Below are 15,065 nucleotides of genomic sequence, written 5' to 3'. Positions count from 1 at the left end.
AAGGTCTGGCTGCGTGAAGATATTATAATGTCCTTGACTCACCATAACTTGTTAATCCTTATTGTTATCCAGTTTTGTTTACAAAACTGTCACTGATCTTGGACAAGGTCATTAGTTATGTTCAATTTTCCATTACCAGCAGCATATAATGAAATAAACGAACTACTTCACAAAAAAAAACTCAAATTAAATACAGATAACACACATATCAAGTGTTTTTATAGACACATGCATCTGGCAATTTTATTTCTGAAGATAAACTACTTTCACGATAATTTTACAGAGATATCCACCTGACGAATGTATTTACATAGATACCCTCATCTGTCAAATATATTTACAGATAGGCCGATCAGTCGAATGAATGTATAGGATGACCATTATGTTAATGGTATTTACAGCAATATCCTTCTGTCAATGATATTTACAGACATGCAAATGTGTCAAATGAATTTATTACTATTAATTGCAGTCTGAGCTAGACACGCTTTTCGCTAAGGTCTTCTTCACTTTAACCATTTTCCTTGGAGTATGTCACTTTTAGAAAGAGCTATGCCACATTAAAAAATGATTATTCCACAGATCCGTGTCTTAGAAAAGAACGGGATAAAAATGACAAACTTTTTAATTTTCAGGTGCGGTGCACATGTCAAGTACAGTACGAAATTGGATCAGTTACGTCTTTATTCTCCAACAGCATGGAAGTGTTTCAGTTATGTCTTTATTCATAGCATTTATAGTTTTAAATTATGTCTATAAATCTCAGCAGTCTGAAAATGTTTAGTTATTTCTATGCATCAACGGTATGATGAGAATATTGTTTGCAAGTTAGTTCAGAAAAAGGGACGGAACACGTGATCGTTCAACATTTTTGGTGCCTCTTCACAATAACTCTAAAATTATCTTGCATCCTTTTCTGTAACAGATTGATATCTTGGTGTTTTATTCCCAGCAAGTATGATTGAAAACATTGTAATGTCCAACCAGTCAGCGGCAACGTAAGGTCTGACAAACGATTTATCCGAACGTTTGTTGATAGCGGCTTTACTTCTCCATTAACCCTCGATACCCAATTCTGACATGTGTTTTGAAGCTTGTTCATTTCAAGACTTATGTTTGTGCTCTTATACTTCCACCAGAACGTAAAGATTCATAAACTTTCAAGAATCGGTTCTCTGGAATTTTATACGTCATTACATGAAAATTTGCTGCAACCTCTTTTTCATGAAATACATGACCTTTAAGTTAATAACGTCAGAACCATTGCATTTGCTTGTTGGACACACCTTATATTATTATGCTGCTGAATGTAAATTTGACGAGTTAGAATATAGGAAGAAATGAGTTATTGTATGAGAGGCATTTTACAATACCTACACGAAAAGGACAATATTCTATTTTGAGATAATACATATATGTATTACAAGAATAAAACAATTGCTTTTAGTACAATTAACTAAAACATTCAATCATGACAAAAGGTGGCACTACCGTTGACGATCTATTACCAAATATGATACTATCGATATAGTTGCAAATAGTGACAGCAATAGTGTGACGCAAAACTGACGACTCCATCTTAGATTTGGACAGTATGAAGTGAATGTATAGGGAGACAATTCTGAAAAATATATTTACAGCAATATCCATGTGTCCAATTATTTACAGACATGAGCATGTCTCAGATGAATGTATTACCATTATGAGCAGTCTGAGCAGTACAAGCGTTTGTCCAATTTCCTTTTCATTTTAACCAATTTTACTTTTAGAAATAGTTAAGCCACATTAATCAATGATTGGTCGTCAAATCCGTTTCGAATAAAAATGTAAACAATGTTTAAGTTTCAAATGCGGTGCAAGTTTCTAGTACAGTGTGAATGTGATTCAATTACGTCTTTATTACCCAACATCATGAATGAGTTTCAGTTATGTCTGTATTCATAGAAAGAAAAAAAAATATGTCTATAGACGTCAGCAGTTTGAAATTGGTTCAGTTATTTCTATACACATCAACGGCATGACGAGAATATTGTAAAGTTTGCAAATTAGTTCAGAAAAAGGGACGGAATAAGTGGTCGTTCAACTTCTTTTTTTTCATCTTTACAAATAAAAATGATCTTGCATTGATTCATTATTTCATTAGCATATTGATATTTTGTTTTATTCGCAGCAAGTACGTTTAAAATGATTGTAAGGTCCAACCAATCTGCGGCAACGTTATGTCTGACAAACGCTTTATCCGCAAGTTTGTTCATAGCAGCTTTACCTTTCCATTAAACCCCGAGACCCAATTCGGACATTTGTTTTGAAGTTGGTTCATTTCATGGCTGCTGTTTGTGCACTTTAGCTTCCACCAGAACGCAAAGATTCACATTATCTGTTCTCTGGGATTGTATACGTCATTACATGAAAATTTGCTGCAACAGCTTTTTCCATGAAACAAATGAACTTTAAGTCAAAAGCGTCAGAAGAACTGGATTTGCTTGCTGGACACACCTTATATTATAATGCTACTGAATGTAAATTTGCCGAGTTCGAATATAGGAAGAAATGAATTATTGTGTGAGAGGGATTTTACAATTCCGACACAGAGAGGATAATCTTTATTGATATAATACATATTTGTATTACAAAAATACAACAACTGCATATAATACAATTAACTAAAATGTTCAATCACGACGAAAGGCGGCACTTCCTTTAATGAGCAATTACCAAATATGATATTATCGACATTGTTGAAAACTGTGACAGCAATAGTGTGAAACGAAACGTAAGTCTACATCTTAGATTTGGACAGAACGATCATAAAGAATGATGCCAATTTCATTATTTAAGCAAATCTGTAAATGATATTTGAATATGACTATAACCACATCTAATTGTTCAATGAGTGGAGCTTGGACGCTATGCTACGATAAACGTTATTAGGCGTAGCGTAAACTCCACACTGCTTGGAAACTATAGACCAAGTGTATCATCAAATGCTGTCTGAAATGAGCACTCGAGAATTGTCAGATATGGGTGCTAGCCTGGGGTTAGAAATGACAACCCGTGTCAGGTCCGAAAAAATACTAAGGCCCGAAAAGAGCAATTGTGAAAGGTTCTCTTTTCTTTGTGATAAAATAAACTTCTCTCACTAGTTGAGGGGGGGAGGGGTAGGGTGGTTAACTCATTTATTGCAGTAACTAAACCAATTCAATATATATCCATAGAACAGGCCATGTAATGATTGATGATGACTTAATTACTGACATTTTTGCGGAATTAAATTTACATTGGTATATATGTACACCACGTTACGTAACAGTTTTATTGTTTTGCATTTGCATAAACTCCATTGTATTTGCTAAGTTTTAAAATTCACGAAGACTATACTTGGCAGTAGCCAGGACACATATAATGAAAAAGGTCAACATAAGTTATATTGCATTAACGAAAATATAACCATTCGAATTGAATACTTTATATTTGTTTAAACTTTCATGTTACTTTGAAGTACAGATCATTTGCAATTTTTTTAATAGTAGCTACTCGCCAAAAAAAAAAATAATCAGATAATTTTAATCGTTTTGTTTACATGCGGCCATAAAGAGATCATAGTAAGAAATAGCTGAGTCATTATGTTTAGTGATGCATTGAAACGTAAGTGCATTGTTCTTTTTTAGTTGAAACGATAATATTCAATTCTACTTCACAATTACAGGAATACATATAAAGCAGGAATACATATAAAGAAACAGGCGGACCAGTCATGTGTTAGTTTTATCAATTGATGGCGTGCAAGTTTACATTCGACATTCAAGATCAAGGAGAGTTTATTTTCATTGCTTTCTTATGTTTTTCAGCAAAATGCATGGAACCTGACTACTTGTAATTGACTGTTCATTAGCATTTTGTTCTAAATTGTATCTCCATACTTTGAACATTTAGCCATGTATTGTGGGTGCGTGACCTCAGATCAGCATAGACGAACTGTAGATATCACCCATTCAAATTAATGTCATCATAGCACCTAGCTGCATTCCTCGTCACAGTAATAATGTAAGAACCTTAGCTTTCAAAATGTTTAAATCTCTTTTTTAAAAAACATGTCTTAGGGGTGATTGTATAAATATCCCGAATGTAAAGACACGAATAGTTGGTGAAGCAACCTTGATGGGCTTCATCCTTTGCAACAGTAGTATCATCATCTCAAAGTGCATACATGTAGAGTTGAAACAATGTACGGACTAGTATTAAAATAATTTATTATTCAAATCCAGGGAGTAAACATTTTGGTATAAAAACTTGGTCTGTTCGCTCTCTCTTCGTAGGAAGCTTTATTATATTCTAAATTTTTGGTCTATTCACCCCCTCTGCTGCTGAGCTTACTTTTCAAATCCATAGAGTTAAAATTATCAGGCGGATCTAGCAGGTTTTTTCTTGTCTATAGTTGCACATCGCCAGTAAGACTAAAATGTATACTCTGCTATAATTCAACTGTCATTCAACTTATATCCATCAATCAGACACAAACTAAAGGGAATGTAAGAGTATTTTTGACAATGCTTAACATGTATCAGGCCTTTTTATAAATATCCTGTATAATCAGTATGGAAAATCAGGGAATATTAGTAACCTTTAAACGTAACTGGTGTGAAAATAATCAAATTATTCAGCCATTAATGTGATGGGCTTTTTTATTGACTAGATTTTTGGCAATCCATGACTCTTTTTTCATATTTCATCGTTAAAAGTTATGTTTCTTTGCACTGTTTATCTACGTTAGTGCTCAATCAGTTAACTGAGGAGCTCCATAGAATAACATGTTTTAATCGATAAATATATTCAAACACATTTCTAGCAAAACCTATTTTATCGACTGCTGTACATGTTAGTTAAACACATAAATTAACTTTATCATTAAAACCATGTCTGTAAACTTGGCTGCAAAAGTAGTGTCGTGCTACAACGTTGACGACAGATGAAACAACTTTAAAAAATATCTGACCGTAAGCTGATACTACTTACAAAGCGATGTGATTATGGATGGGGTTAGGGTTCAATATATGGAAGTCATTCAGACATTGGAATATCGAAATGGTAGTAGCAAACTAGATTTTATTTTAAACAGTACATAATTATGTTTTGATTATTGCTAATTTAATCGATATTTGTACCCTTCATTTACCATGTTCTTTCTTGTTAAATCACATTTGTTACAAGAGTCTCTGACTTGTCGGCCGCACGTGCTGTTTATGCGTCGCAGGTTCGAATTCTTCCTTCATCGAAAGCGGTGTGTCTCTGGGAAAAGAAACGTTCTGCCATTGCATCAGGATGCTTAGCTTTTTGTACATTGATCTGTCCTTAACATCAGGTACAAACATGCAATAAATCTTACTTTTTGCAGTGAAGAACCATATTTCGTTTCCAGTGAATAAATTCCTCGTCTCCCCCATCCCTCTATCGCTCTGGCTCTGTCTCTGTCTCTCTCCCTCTCTCTTTCTCTCGGTTTCTTGCTTTTTTTCGGCGCACTCTTTCCTAGGGATATGATCTTATAATCTGTGATTAGCATTGACAATTCGTATTTAGGACAGCAGATATATATGTAAAGGCTTCAAGCGAAAACAACACGTTAACATGAACATCCATTTCATGGGGGTATAGATAATAATACTTTCAAGATGGATGCCATGCCTGCCATATCGGATGTCTGATCAGCAACATTTTCACTTAGGACATACTAGACTGTTCTTCTTAGTCAAGATGAGTGCAAATGAGGACAAAAGAAATAAAGAAAGATAATTTAATCTAAAGGATATTTTTTCACGCTGCACTATATATATATATATATATATATATATATATATATATATATATATATATATATATATATATATATATATATATATATATATATATATATATATATATATATATATATATATATAAATATATATATATATATATATATATATATATATCACAACATAATTTCGACAAAGTTAGCTTTTGAATTTCTTTCTCTTCGGCATTTGTTATGAATATTTGTTCACATGACTTTTTTATCTCATTTAGTCAAGGCAAACTAAATGTAATGCATATTAAGTGAATCTCAAAGACATGACTTTATATACAGCTTACCTAGAACAAATACCACAGCTACACAATGTTCAAGAAATCACATACACCTTTGAAAGTAAAATACCCTCTAAAATCTCTAAGGCAGAGCACAGCAATCAATCATAAACCAAACCACATATTCAATATGTTTGTAATACTAACTTTCTAAAAGGGTATGCTCAGTGTATTATATTTTTTTTATTTAAAAAGTCTAGTGTGACAGATATGAAAACAGTAATATATTTCAGAGCCAGGTTATTGGAATAAGGAAGAATCGGTCCTCAAACAAGTGTAAAGCAGACTTTTAAATTGGGCATCTTGAAGCAAACAATAATTCCGAAAAGATTACATTCACCATGAAGGTCAATGCGTACAGTTATAATACTGATCAAGTTTCTGGGATATGGAATGTGCTAATTAATGCTGCAGAAATGAAAAAGAACAAAATAGCCTGTGTAAATATAATTCCATACAAACATAAAGGAGAGCTTGATAACATTTTTAAAAATGATCCATGTCTAATGTCAAAAAATCACAGATAGGTCTTTAACAAGTTCAAGGTTTGTTGAACATGAAGGAACTCAGGAAAACAACAACTACAGTGAAATGTCCAAATCTTTTTTTTTAGAAAATGCTTCAAGATCTCATAGGACTTCATAATAAATAACACTGAAAAGCAAAATACTAGAGAGGCATCCGAAGCACATAAAAGATAGAGGATCCATAGGGAGAAATTTTAGTCATCATTAGTCTTGTAAAATATGTTATGTACAAAACAAAATACAAGTCTAAGTAAGAAACAATGAATGCTTATTTGCCTTTTCTGCAAGCTATATCTTTCTAATATGTTGATGTGTTTTGTAATAGCTTAAGAAACATTTCATTTGTTTTTTTGACATTTGAAAAGTTTGAAAATTGCCAAATTAAATTTCTTTCATTGTATTGAAAACTAATAAATTCTTCCCCAGGATGCATTTCAAAAGTACTTTTAACCATCTGGTCAAGTATATCTGAGTTCAAAATTAATAACACTAAAAGTCTTTAACCATCTTTTCTATTGTATTATATTTACTTGCTCATTAATGTATTTAAATTTCAAGACAATTTCATATTCTTAATTTATTATTATAAATTAGTGGGTTTTTTCAGAAACGTGAATTTTTATAAAGATGGGACATTTGGAAAATGTGTCTTTTTGGATTGTGGATATTTGATTGCATGCTTTGTGTGCAGTGACTGTCCTTTATACTAAATGTTATTTACTGGTAGATACTATTCATACTGGGGTTTTATTGCCTGAATATTAATGGTATTATTTGCATCTATGATAGGATGAAGAGAGTATATACTATTCATGCTAGGTTTGGCATTACCTGAATATTTGTGTTTTTAAATGGTTTGATCTGCAGTATGTACGATTATGTAATAAGATAGGGAGAATATAAAAAGTTTACTATTTTCAGTCAGCACTTATAGATCAGCAGAAGAAAACTGCAATGCATAATAACCTACTTTACATTTTTGCAAGACCTTTCTTTTATGTGCAGGTTACTTTTATATTTTTGTTTTGATTGATTTTATCATTCAAAATACAATCCAGAAATGTTTTTTTTTTTTTTAAAAAATGTTTATATTGAGTATATCATCCTTGTCTCACACAAAACAGATTAAATATTCTGGTTCTCACAATGCTGTAAAACCTCCCTTGACAGTACTACCATCAAATACCATATTTTATATACACATATTAATCGGTCATGTTGATAATGACCTTCTACAGTTAGATTACCTGGTCTGAGAGACCATATCTTTGCTGAGAGAATGGGTGGCCTTTTCATAGCAAATTAAACTGTATTATAGTCAGTGATGTCTTTTCAAACCTTTTTATCTTTGCCTATTCAGTCCTCACCCCTGACTATTGCATTATATTTTTAGAGAGCTACCTTTAAAACGTTTAGTAACATTTCCTAGTCCCAGGCAATTTTGGACTAACGTTAGAATTAAATCATAAAGAGCTTGATTCATAAATGAAGATGCATTAATTGTATGGAGACATCGTGTTTCAGAGACCCACCATCCACTTACTTGAATGATGCATAATCCTGCAAGGATCTATTTGATTAATATTAAATAGTGCAGTATTACATCAATGTTCAAAAATTTAATACAAAGGAGTATGCTTGTTCCAGGATTCTTTTTTAATATTAAAGCACAAAACAAGTTTGCAACAAAATAATCTTGCTCAGATTTGCAGAAAAAACATTATTGAAGACATAATTTTAGTTGGAAAAACATTAAAAGGTGATAAACTACATAAACGATACTGCTAAATGAAGACGAATTAACTGTATGGAGACATCATGTCTAAGAGGCTCACTATCCACTTACTTGGATGATGCCTAATTTCACGATGTTCTATTTCATTAATATTAATTCATGGCATGCGCAGCACTGACTAACTATTTCAGTATTGCATTATGGTCCAGACATTTAATACAATATGTTATTTGTTCTATGAATCTTTTTTAATATTCCAGCAGAAAAAAGCTTGAAACAAAATTATTTTGCTCTGATTTCCAGAAAGGAAGACAGTATTGAAGACATCATTTTAGTTGGAAAATCTTTATTAGGTGGTAAAAGTCAAATACAATATACTCGTCAGAAAGAGTGTATGAACCCCCATCCCATTCCACGGAAGCAACTTACAGAATACTGAATACTTCCTTGATGAGTCGCAGTGACCTCTCCTCCCTATTTCTCTTTATATTAGTTGCATCAAACATTTGTCAAAATCCAATGACAGATAAAACTGTATTATGCGTTGATCTTTAGAGTTTTGAAAATAATATGATTTTTAATAAATTTGCTCCCTACATTTCTTATTAATATGATCAATAAGTATTAAATTAAAAAAATCTAGATTTCTGTCCTTCTGGGCCACGGCCATAATTAAAAAATGACAACTAAATAAGGGACATTTTTAACTTCTACCATTTATTCTCTAACACAAAATATTAAGAACTAAAGTGTTATTCATGAGGCATCAGAAACACATTATGTTACACACAACATATTAAAGTGTTATTCATGAGGCATCAGAAACACATTATGTTACACACAACATAGCATTATTATGATAAAGGCAGTATTTACTAACATTGCTTCAAAAGTTTTGAGTCGTCTAAATTTACCCTTAAGTGGTTTTCAAAGCTTCATGGGAACTAAGAGATACACCTAAAAATGATGTGTAAAAACGATATTAGCATCGCAAAAAGCTTGCAACCATATGTAATGACATGCCTTCCTGTTCAGACATGTTTGTGTAAAATGCTTGGGTACTCTTACTTTAGCATGTGTACAAAGCAGGGCACTCAACATTTCCATGAAGCTTAAGGTAATATGACACCAATTATTTGCAGGTAGCTTATGCTAATGTGGGTACGAAGCAGGGAACTCATAATAAATATGAGACGTATGTTAATGTGGGTACCATCCTGGGCACCATGTATTCCCAGGAAACGTATGCTAATGTGGGTACTAACAGGAAAACAACTCATTCCTAGGAAGCTGTATCTTTCTATAAACATGTTGATGGTATCTTACATTTCATAATCCTCTGGATAAGCCAATAATATCTGAGATTATTTAAAACTGTCTTGATTGTTTGAGACTGGCACAATATCTCCGAATACTAATGCCCAAGCACGTCAACTCTCTTCTTGAAGTTATCAATGCCCCCAAGATAACTTCATGTAATATGCAATTGTGTTTAAACTGAGATGGTCTTATTTTAACCAGTTCTCTCAAAATGAAATTCAGGACAGTGTTAACGATAGTTGACGCAGGCTTCAAAATTGGGTTTGGATATGAGAAGCAGTCAGCAAAACTCATCATCCATATATGTAGGAATATCAATGTCATTCTATAAAACTAATCATCACTCTTTGCAGGAATCACATTTTGACCATAGCCAAATAATCTAGATTCATACTGTAATAAAAAGTGAGATAAATCAACAAATCTAGAGCATCTCTTAAACACTCACACAGAAGTCTGTGCGCATGAGAAAGCTCTTCCAGAGCAGCAGATAGTTTTTTTCCAGCTACCTTGCAGGGCAAGAATTCAATTCAACTGATGTAAAAATGAACAGTAGATTGATTTAACATACCAGTAAATGTTTTCTAATAAATATGTACCTAGGAAGCCATATATAAGAGGTGTAATCATATCCAGGGCCCATTATTCTGACATTTGACAACTTGGATCTATAGTTTATTGGAGGAAATTCAGGCTTATAAATACACTGATATTTTATACATAAGCTTTTTTTCAAACCCTATGTGTGATTCCTTATAAACATGCAAACAAGGCCTCCAGTCAATGTTTCAACACCTGAGATCAAAATATCACCAATGAACCAAAGGGTACCTATTTTCTAGAGTAATTTTCCTGTCAGGTTATCATATGAAAGTAGGATTTCGAAGTGGAAAGTAGGTGGTGTGATTTTGTCAATATTAGTTTCTTTATTCTTATTCCAAACAAGAATATTAAAAGCACCATAAAAAACTATCGATATAAAATAAAATATTTTCTGAAAATTTGATAGATTTTTAGAAATGTTTGTTTGAAATAAACCTACACAATAAACCTACCAGTATCAAAATTATCCCGAAGTCTGTTTTGATTATTCTTTCCAAAATGGTAAAGATATTGTTAAGGTTAGATATATACTGAATAGCCATGTGTCTAAAGAACTTTGACATGATATGGTATGTGCCAGGTGACAGAAAGGCCCATTACATGATATATCGTGAGTCAATTCCTAGGAAGCCTGGTGACATGGCATGATATGTATGAAGTGCCTGGAAACCCAAGTACCTGAAATGATATGTATCAAGTGCCTGGAAACCCAGTGACTTGACATGCTATGTGTCAACTGCCTGGAAACCCAATGACCTGAAATGATGTGTATCATGTGCCTGGAAATTCAATAACATGACATGCCATATGCCTGGAAATTCAGTGACATGACATGTAAGTGTCAAATACCTTGAATCCTGATAACATGAAATATAATTGTCAAGTGCCTTGGAAGTATGACAACATGGCAGAGTATGTTTCAAGTGCCTGGGAGGCAAATGACATTGCATATCATGTGTCAAAGCCTTGAAGCCTCATGACATGACATCTCATGTATTAAGTGACTTGGAAGTCGACTGACATTACATATATTTGCCACTGCATTAAAGTAAATAATGTATATTTGAAATTGTAGTCTCATAGAGAATTGTTGGGAATACAATCACAAACAAATCATATTTTAAATGTCTCGTTTTGATGCAGGATTTCAATAAAATAAAGACCAAAGAAAATAAGAAACACAGAAAAGGGCCATTACATAATATTTATATGTAATCAAGCTATATGACAATACATGCTGTGCCAAGTCCAACAGTCCAGGTACATTACTATGCTAGCTGTGCCAAGTCTAAAAGTCAAGCTACATGACTGCATTTAACAATCACGCTACATGACTACGAGTAATGTACCTAGTTTATACATCAAGCTAGATGACTATGCATATTGTTCCAAGTCTAAGCGTCATGCTATATGACTACGATTACAACGCCTAGATTACCCATCAAGCGTGAAGAGGACGAATGCTGTGCACATCTAACTATCACGCTATAGGACTATGAGTACTACACCCAGATTACCCATCAAACTAGATGACTCCTAATGCTGTCCAAAGTCTAAACATCACGCTACATGACTATGATTGCTACGCCTAGTTTACCCATCAAGTTAGAGAACTATTAATGCTGTTGCAAGTCTAACCATCAATCCGGACGACTACGATTTACCACGCCTAGTTTACCCATCAAGCTAGATAAGTATGAATGCTTATACATGTATACGCATCAAACTACAACACTATTACTACGCCTAGTTTACCCATCAAGCTAGAACAGTATGACTGATGTGCACAGTCTAACTATCAAGCCACATTACTACGATTACTACGACTAGTTTACCCATCAAACTAGATGACTATGCATGCTTTGCCAAGTCTAAGCATCCAGCTACATGCCTATGATTACTACGCCTAGTTTGTCCATTAATCTTGATTAATATGAATGTTATGCCAAGTCTAATATCAAACGACATGACTGATTACAAAACCTAGTTCACTAATCAATCTAGATGACAATGACGAGCTTAATCATCAAGGTGCATGATTGTGATTAGTATACCTTGTTTACCCATTATTTGCATGTTGTGCCTAATATAATGCAAATATATTAGTAAGTATCATGTCCCATGCTCATGAAGGTAAGTTCAGATCACCTTAACAGTTGAGAGAGATGTTACAATATGTGAAGGATTTAAATTCTGAAGAACAAGTGCAAGATGGATGGAAATAATTGCTGGGGTTTTGAAATTGAAGATAAAGAGAGATAAAAATGGTGAAAATGAGCTAGCATTTTGAATGAAATTATTACTCATTGAGTTATCTTGTACTATACTAGTTTCATTTATTTACTCGCTCATTAATGTATTAAAATTTAAAATCCAATCTACAATAGAGAAGATGGTTAAAGACTTAGTATTTTCAGCACTAACTATTCTTTCCATAAAAGTCTGTAACATATGGTAGAAACTGGAGACGAGTATGTGGGTATGCTATGGAAATGATTTTATAAGGTCAGAAGATTATTAATCATTCTGTCTATCGATCTAATGATCTTTCATGATATAACATACTTGGAATCCTTTGCTAACGCTATGTTTAAATTGCAACATAGCATACTTTATAGTACGAAAAATATTGCAAATAGCTGAGTTTTGATTTTCATTTCCATCATACCTTATTCTTGTTATAACGTTGGGCTGATATATTTTAATATTTGGGTCAAAACATTGTTTTAAAAAGGGGTAAAATACAATAGTATCTCGTCCAAATCAGCATGAGTTTTGTTATGAAATAGAAAAACAAATACATGAATGACTGTGCCTAAAGATTAAATTGAGAATAAACTGGCTAGTTAGAAATGACATAGGCATCTGTTTGATCAATTGAACCCTCTTACCTTACTATACTAATGTCAACAAAGCGTTCTCTGAGGGAGATGCAGTACTTCAGTGTTTAAAGCGTATAAAAGGCACTGGAATATTTTATCATGCAACATAAGAAACAATTATAATGCATATCAATGTTAAATTAAAAGTATCTTATGTTAACCTATAACAGTTGGTAACAGTTGAGGAATGTAGAAAACCAGTTGAGTGAATATATATTTTTAGTTTTCTTTCACTATTTTCTTTCCTAAAGTTTGTACCTTGAGAAACCGTCATGTGCAGGTGTGTACTTTAATGACCTAACCTATTTTAGCCTCTCTAAGTTTTCTAAGCATTCTATTTACAGAATAAATTACAACGCGAGAAAACTTTTGTAATGAAATTTAAGTGTGGTATTAGCAGTGGTCTACAGAGATCAGCAAGATTGGGGTTTACTAATTAAACCTTATTTCCAAAATTATTGATTGATCTTGATTTTGGAGACATGAAAAGTGGTACATGTTACAAAAAGTCTGGTTTCAAAAATACAATCAATTAAAAGGTGAAATATAGAATTAAAGTGTTAGTTGTAATATATTGGATATATTAATATTGATATTACCCCTTAAGCCCCTGGAAAGGTTAACCTATATGACGATGCATTTTTCACACAGATTTCAGCAGTTAACTTTATCGTCATTGGTTTCGTGACTCACAAGAAGAGGGTCAAGTTAGGACATTTTTAAATATGTCAGATGTAAGAAAACGTGTCTGTGATTAAATTCTAATGAATAAGACAAACATTTCAAATGAATAAAAAACAAGGAATGCGGGTGCAAGATGAAAGATAAAGGTATAAAAGAGTCTTAAAATGAAAGTTAACTGGTGTATTTGATGAATTTATTGGATCCATGTGTTCTTGGATCTTTTCTATATTTATTCATCGGTTATTACGTTTAAATATGTTTTAGTTTATTTCCAAACAAAGTTTTATAACATACCATAATGTATTATACTGACATGTGACAACACAGAAAAACTTGAATACCTTAGCTATTTTCATATACAATCTTTATAAAACGATTGGATGGACTTGTAGTTAGTTAAAATATATTAGGTTTGTTTTAGTAATAATTGCACGTTTCATTACAGGTCAAAACGTCTGCAAGACATTGGGATTACAATTTGTCCGTATGAGATGGAAATCGGTCAGACATGACTAACCAGTTTATCTAATTAATTTATCTTGTTATAAAATAATTCTAATTCTTTACAAACTTGAGGTGTTTTTGTTCGGTTCAAACTGCAATATGGCTGAATAGTGAGTAAGATAAATATTGCAAGTGGCTGATCTTCGACATAAACTAGGCTATTTAAAATCTGACAACCTGGGAATAAATTATCTTCTTTTACCTAACCAGTGTGATTAAAACGTGTTTTATGAGGGCAATAATGTATTTCAATATTTTGAAAATTATCGACATATATAACCAACATTTTTTTAAATATATGATCCATTAAATTGTGAAAAACAAAACTAAAGTGTTACTTGTTAATGCATATGATATATTAATACTGACAACACTCATTTATACCCAGTTAATGATGATACATGTCATACCTTGTGTGATGCAGTGTACTCATGATAATGAGGGACAGATCAGGACACTTTAAACATGCGAAGCTTGATATGATGTGTCTGGAATTTAAGTCTGAAGAATAAATAATGAAAAGTTGTTAAGATAGCAAGATGGGGGAGAGAGATAAATTATGAATGGGGTGTGTGTGTTTGATTTTTAATGTAGCTTTAGCACTTTTTTAGTCGTATTGGTTTGATATCAGCGGTGGAACAGTCTATAGTTATGTCTAGCACTGGGGCATCATGTCGCCACATATAAATA

The 15,065-nt window shown here is 32.8% G+C and overlaps 1 long non-coding RNA gene across 7 annotated transcripts in view; it reads right to left on the bottom strand.

Annotated features, from left to right (window-relative positions):
• LOC149788845 (uncharacterized) overlaps positions 1-15,065 on the bottom strand; it is a 147,999-nt gene that overhangs the window by 125,799 nt on the left and 7,135 nt on the right. For all 7 annotated transcript variants that reach the window (XR_016424262.1, XR_016424261.1, XR_016424263.1 and 4 more), the window contains exons 3-4: positions 14,786-14,876; positions 5,174-5,286 (exon numbers count right to left, since the gene is read on the bottom strand). This is a non-coding gene — a long non-coding RNA (uncharacterized LOC149788845). The remainder of the gene's footprint in view (positions 1-5,173; positions 5,287-14,785; positions 14,877-15,065) is intronic.

Source organism: Sinohyriopsis cumingii, chromosome 11 (genome assembly GCF_028554795.1).
Source record: "Sinohyriopsis cumingii isolate HCF-2022 chromosome 11, ASM2855479v2, whole genome shotgun sequence".
Classification (NCBI taxonomy): domain Eukaryota; kingdom Metazoa; phylum Mollusca; class Bivalvia; order Unionida; family Unionidae; genus Sinohyriopsis; species Sinohyriopsis cumingii.
Note: the sequence above shows the minus strand (reverse complement) of the source record. Positions and strands in the feature narration are given on the sequence as shown.